The following is a 5,954-nucleotide window of genomic DNA, read 5'->3' on the forward strand; positions in this document are numbered from 1 at the left end:
GCAACAAGGAGGATCCTTTCATAATAGCTTCACAAGCAAAACAAGTGTTTTATGTTACGGATCCTATGGATAAAAAATGGTCAGTTTTTCTATCTTGCCGTCGCCGAATTCCAAATGATGAATATGTCGAATTTGAAGGATTTGCTCAATACAGTGTTATATCGTAATTTGATAAGGAGGTTGAAAATGTTAACATGCCAACCATATATACATGAAATAATCATGATGAAGGTATTTTGATTAATGAAGAAACTGGCAAATCCAAAAAACGTGCTCGACAGCAGTGACATTGCATTTCTATTGCATATTTTGGATTACAGTATATAATTTACTTCAGCTTGTAGTATTTTCATTTTTTTTTTTTAAATACACTTATTACTATGGACGCGGGCCCACGGGGGTCGCTCGGGAGGAAAAGCGAGCAAGCTTTGCAATTGTGGAGTCGCCACCAATTTATTGTGGAAAATTGGAAACCGTTCGAATACCTCATACCATGTCAAGACACAAAGTAGTGACATGAACACCAAGAACTCGTTACCCTTAGCATTCTATGTCCAGAATGACTCTCGTGGATGCCAATGAACACCGATGTTCACAGAGATCTGGAGTAAAGGGTGAGGGTACGTATTAGGAAGCTCTTTTGATCGAACACCTAATCCCGCCCGCCTCGATAGCGGCTTCTTCTAATGATTAGGGAAATCCTCTATATTCGATATGTTGAAGGTTATATGCATGTAATGCAATATCCATTAGATTAATCCTAACATGTGAGAATTAATTAAGTCGGTAGACACGTAATTTAGCATGCATTGATGTCGAGGTAGGAATTTAGGTTGATTACATGTGAGAGCATACAAGCAACAATAAAGAATACAATGAAGAAATACAATAATTAAAATTATAATGATAACAACGAGTTAATTGATTTACGACGAAAATACATTTAGAATGGATGATTTGAGAAAAGAAAGAATAAACAAACAGATTATTAGTGGTATTACAAATAATAGTTAATTAATACGTAATTAATAAAGTAGGTCAAGGCAGAAATGGGAGTTCAAAGACATAATTCAACCCGAAACAAGTGCAGCAGTTGCTGCGTCTATTCCTGACCTGAATTCTGGCTGTGAAGCCGGAATTGCATGTTGTTAATGTTAATTGGTGATTTAACGGTTGATTATTATTTGACTCAGATAGAAGTGATTTACCAGGTTATTTACATATGAATTGGTCATAAAAACAATAAAAGACTGGTAAAATTAATTAGGACAAATCAATTAGGTTAATTACGGGATTAATGGCAAATAAATAAACTAATCAAATTAATTAGGCTATTAATGCTAAACTAATGATAGCAATGATAATAAACAGATGAAAATATATCAATGATGAATTCCAGAGACTCAATATTGATGAATCGAACCTCTAAAAACCCGAATTGATTTCAATGACGAAAACCCGCAAATATGAATCATGAGGGATTTAAGTCGGGAATTTAATGATGAATTAATTATTAATGATTTACATGTTAAAGATATTATACTAGAATTATCGTGTCAATGAAACGTGAACAATTGAAAACAAAACAAACAGACGAACAAAAGACGAAGGAAGAAGAAAGGAAGCAGGAACTGCGTCAGCCTCAGGAAGAGGTGCAGCAGGTGTTGCGTCCCTTCGAAGAGGCACAACAGTTGCTGCGTCCTTTCTCGACGTCTGTCTCCTTTTAATCCGTAAAAAGGGTTTGAAACAAGGTTTCATAAATCGTTTTTGAATGTGTTTTCGACGTAAACCTTACAATAATGATTACAAAAATAAAGAACAATAATAAAATATGGGATTTACACCCTCAGACGAGATTGACTAAGTTAAAGTTTAGTGATACTCGACTCGAATGTTCGACAAAAGTGCCCTCCAAGAGGAAATTAAACGAAGTTGATTAAGTTGATTGATTTGGAGTTGGTCAAATTGGTTGGTCATGCAAAATGAGGCTGGTACTCAGAAGGATTTGAGCTTACGTGGTCGAAAGTTCAAGCACGTAGACGCCAAAAAGCAAGAGCGTGGTCTTAGAATGCAAAGGGAGAAGAGAAGGGCGGACACTCGCGTGAGAAATATGAGGAACGAAAGCTCCTATTTATACTAATCACACGGAGGCATTAGGGTTTCGGAGAAACTTTGAAAGTGAATCTCGAAAAGATTTGAAAATACGCAGAAAGGAACTGGGGAAGAGGCGCAGCAGCCACTGCGTCTCTTGGTAGAGGCGCAGCACCTGTTGCGTCCTTTCCCAAGTGGTTTCCTCCTGCGAAAGAAATATTTCCGCGTTTCTATTATGGAATTGTGGTTTGATCTCAATTTCCTTAATATTTTATATAATATTTCCGGGATATAATTTGCCAAAGAGATTAAAAGATTGAAAATATGGAATTGAAGTATCCAGAACATTCCAGAATATTCTGACTCGGCATTTTAAAACGGTTATTAGAAAATGAAGACGGTTTTTGACCCGGACTCCAAATGTACTCTAACTACTGTCAAAACGACCGTATAGGCGCGTAGATGACAACTATGAGGTAGACACAAGTGTTTGAGCTATCACTTGACGATAAGCTTACGAACTGTCATAAATCGTTCCGCGTACCAAACATGCGGCCCAATCATCACCGGGTGGCTTGCGGGAGGTGCAGAAATGAGGTATCTACAGAGCCCCCACTTTGACAGAGGCTTGGACAAGGCGAAAGTCAATGTATAGCCATCAGGTCAATCGCAGATTAGAACCTGGCGACAATGACGACGCGAGAAGGCTCAAGGGGTCTGAGCCAAGGACCTATCGTCGGGAACATTTTAGAGTCTTTCGACTATCGGGGAGGGTCGTTTAAAGTCCATTAGACTACGTAAGGAAGCTCGCCAGCCATAAGAAGAGACCATACCTGAGATTCCTTGAGACTCCAAAGGAAGGCAAAACGTGAAATCGAAGAGGCAGCAGGACGTCGGCAGGAACTGCTGGGGAAATCTGCTCGGGTCGATTTTCAAACAAACTTCGGCAAAAATTGAGGTTGATGTTGATCTCCACGTGTTGAGAGGGACAATTGGCTGTCCGGAACTCTCGTTGAGGGAACATAATCGGGACTGATCTCCATGTCTTGAGAGGGACAATTGGTTGTACAGAACTCTCGCTGGGGGAATAGAATTGAGGTGTGTCGAAACACCTGTCAGTGGGTACTCGCTTGTTGTGGCAAGCGAGGTCTTGATAGCGTACCGCAACAGTTCGCAGTGGGCTTGAAAATGCGGGTCCGGGCGAAGAATAAACATTAAACGGACCAAATATATGGTATATGGTATTGAGGAAGAGGCGCACCAAAAATGGGCCCACAAATAATGAACTTATAACGAATCTTCAAAAATTAATTTGGAGGGAAACTGAGGAAGAGGCGCAGCAAGAGCTGCATCTCTTGGAAGAGGCGCAGCACCTGCTACGTCCTTTTCTGAGTGTGGCTTCGTCTGGTAAAAACCCGATAAAAGTCGTGTTTTATTCATAATTTCGAAACATAATTCCGTCTAATGCTCTCTCAAATTCCAACCATTTCTCACCAAAATTTGATCAAAAGCTTGCATTTGCCATGACTAACCGAGGTATGTGTATTATCTTTGCATTAATCTTCCATATGTGATCAATTTGGATCGACAAATTAGGGTTTCCAACCCTAAAAATGTCGAAAATTTGGGGCTTTTCCCCCAAACGATTTTGCCTTGCAAAATTGACTTGGTAGATGGATAATTGGCAATATAAAGATCATAACCATTTGTTCATTTCGAATTTTCATTGAGTTTAGAGCATTTGAGTGAAATTGAGACGGTCTTACAGCTGAACCGTAAATTGCTTCGAAAATAGCCCGTTTGTGATGGAACTTGATATTTAGAATCCTTGTATTATGGGTAAACTTCATACCATTTCGGAATTTTGTCATCTTCTATCCTTTCAACTTGACTTGTAAGACATAACCCAACTCGAGTCTTGTTAGACCATGCATGTGTTGAGTAGGAAAGATTAAGTCGACTTGTAGGTGTTGTACAATCTAATCGATTCGGCTCCGGGACCCAAACTTTCCTAGGATTATAAGATATAACCCAAATCAATCCATCACAACAATAATTGCTTGCTTATAATTTGAGAACATGTTTGTATGATCATATCCCATGAATCCCCTATGAACCCATGACACCCTAGTGCCTTTAATCAATTGTTTACACCCCTTATTTTATTCATCTTGCTAGTTTATTTTCATTGCTATTTTAGTTTAGTAACCTTCTACATCAACCCAATTTGTGACACCCCCTAGACACTACTAGTTACAATAGAATTCTCATTTCAATACCCGTCCCTTGGGATCCGACCTTTACTTGCCTCTTTACTAATTGTAGAGTTGTTTGTGGAGTATAAATTGTGTTTTGTATCGACCATTGACCAACGACCACATATGCTTAATTGTGAACACGAAATGGCCTCGCTCAAAAATGGCGCCGTTGTTGGGACGGTGTTTAATTGATTTAAGATTTCTTTTATTGTTTTTAGTTGTGTCTTTTTCACCTTGGGAAGTAAAACTCCTCAAGGTTTGTTCTAATTGTTTTCGAGTTGTTTGATATTTTGCATGTCTAGAAGGTTACAAAGAGATTTGTTACCTTTTGACCGTGAAATCGAAAGAACCTTGAGGAATAATAGGAGACTTGTTAGGAGGAATTTGGGAGGTGTTGGTGAAGTTGTTCAACCCACTAGTGAGTTTGTCAATCCTTTCGCAATAGAAGGAGAAGAAAACCCATTAAACAATACCACACAAAATCCACCTACAATGCCTAAATTCTCGTCACACTCTATACCCACCGAGGAGGATCTACCAAATGGTACTCCTACACCGCAACATCTCACCGGTAATTTTATTGCCAAGTCCGCCTTCATCCAACTAGTTGAGAGGAGCCAATTCAGGGGAATGCCTAGTGAGGACCCTCATTCTCATATGGAAACCTTTTGCGATTATTGTGATGCTATCTCTCAAACGGGCGTGACTCAAGACCAAATAAGATGGGTCTTATTTCCTTTTTCGTTAATCGGCACCGCAAAGCAATGGTTGAAGGGCCTTGATAAGGCCACCCTTGGAATAGATTCTTGGAAGAAGTTAGCTCTAGCTTTCTACAAAAAATTCTACCCACCGGAAAAGACTAACATGCTAAGAGCTCAAATTACGGGTTTTAAGCAAAGGGATGAAGAATCTTTGTATGAAGCTTGGGAGCGGTTCAAAGGTATTTGTCGCTCATGTCCTCACCATGGACTTAGCGAATGCTTTTTAGTGCAACAATTTTGGAATGGTTTATATGAAGATTCAAGGAACATTCTCAATATGGGATCAAATGGAATGTTCACCGAAGTTGATGACAATCAAACATGGAACAAGATTGAGGAAATGGCGGTCCATAATTCACAATATAGTAGACCTCGCAAGGCTACTAGAGGAGGAAAGTATGAAGTGGACTCCGTTACTCAATTGGGTGCTCAACTTAGTGCTCACATTGACACAATCAACTTGAAGTTTGAACAAGCTATGGCTAGACTTGAGGAAAACTCGAAATCATCAAAGCATCATGTCAATGCCATGCCGGCATCCTCATCAATCCCAAATGGGATATGTGAGAATTGTGGAACTTTGGGTCATGACTCAAGTGAGTGTAGGGGAACAACCGAACAAGTTAATGCTTTCCAAGCTTACAAAAGTGGTACCCCTTATTCAAATTTTTACAATGAAAACACCAAGTTCCATCCAAATCTCTCATACAAAAGCAAAAATGTTCAAAACCCTCAAACAACATACACTCCACCACCCATGAGAAATCAAAATCAAAGACCCTTTTACAATCAAAACCAAGGTTACCAAAATCAAAATCCATACAATCACCAAAATGACCAAGGT

The 5,954-nt window shown here is 39.3% G+C and overlaps 1 non-coding gene across 1 annotated transcript; it reads right to left on the minus strand.

The window, feature by feature from the left end:
• Nucleotides 1–5,213: 5,213 nt before the first annotated feature.
• LOC141645610 (small nucleolar RNA R71) lies at nt 5,214–5,320 on the minus strand. The gene has a single exon (XR_012545088.1). It is a non-coding gene; the product is annotated as a small nucleolar RNA R71 (small nucleolar RNA).
• Nucleotides 5,321–5,954: the final 634 nt, after the last annotated feature.

Source organism: Silene latifolia, chromosome 2, assembly GCF_048544455.1.
Source record: "Silene latifolia isolate original U9 population chromosome 2, ASM4854445v1, whole genome shotgun sequence".
In the NCBI taxonomy this organism is placed as follows: Eukaryota; Viridiplantae; Streptophyta; class Magnoliopsida; order Caryophyllales; family Caryophyllaceae; genus Silene; species Silene latifolia.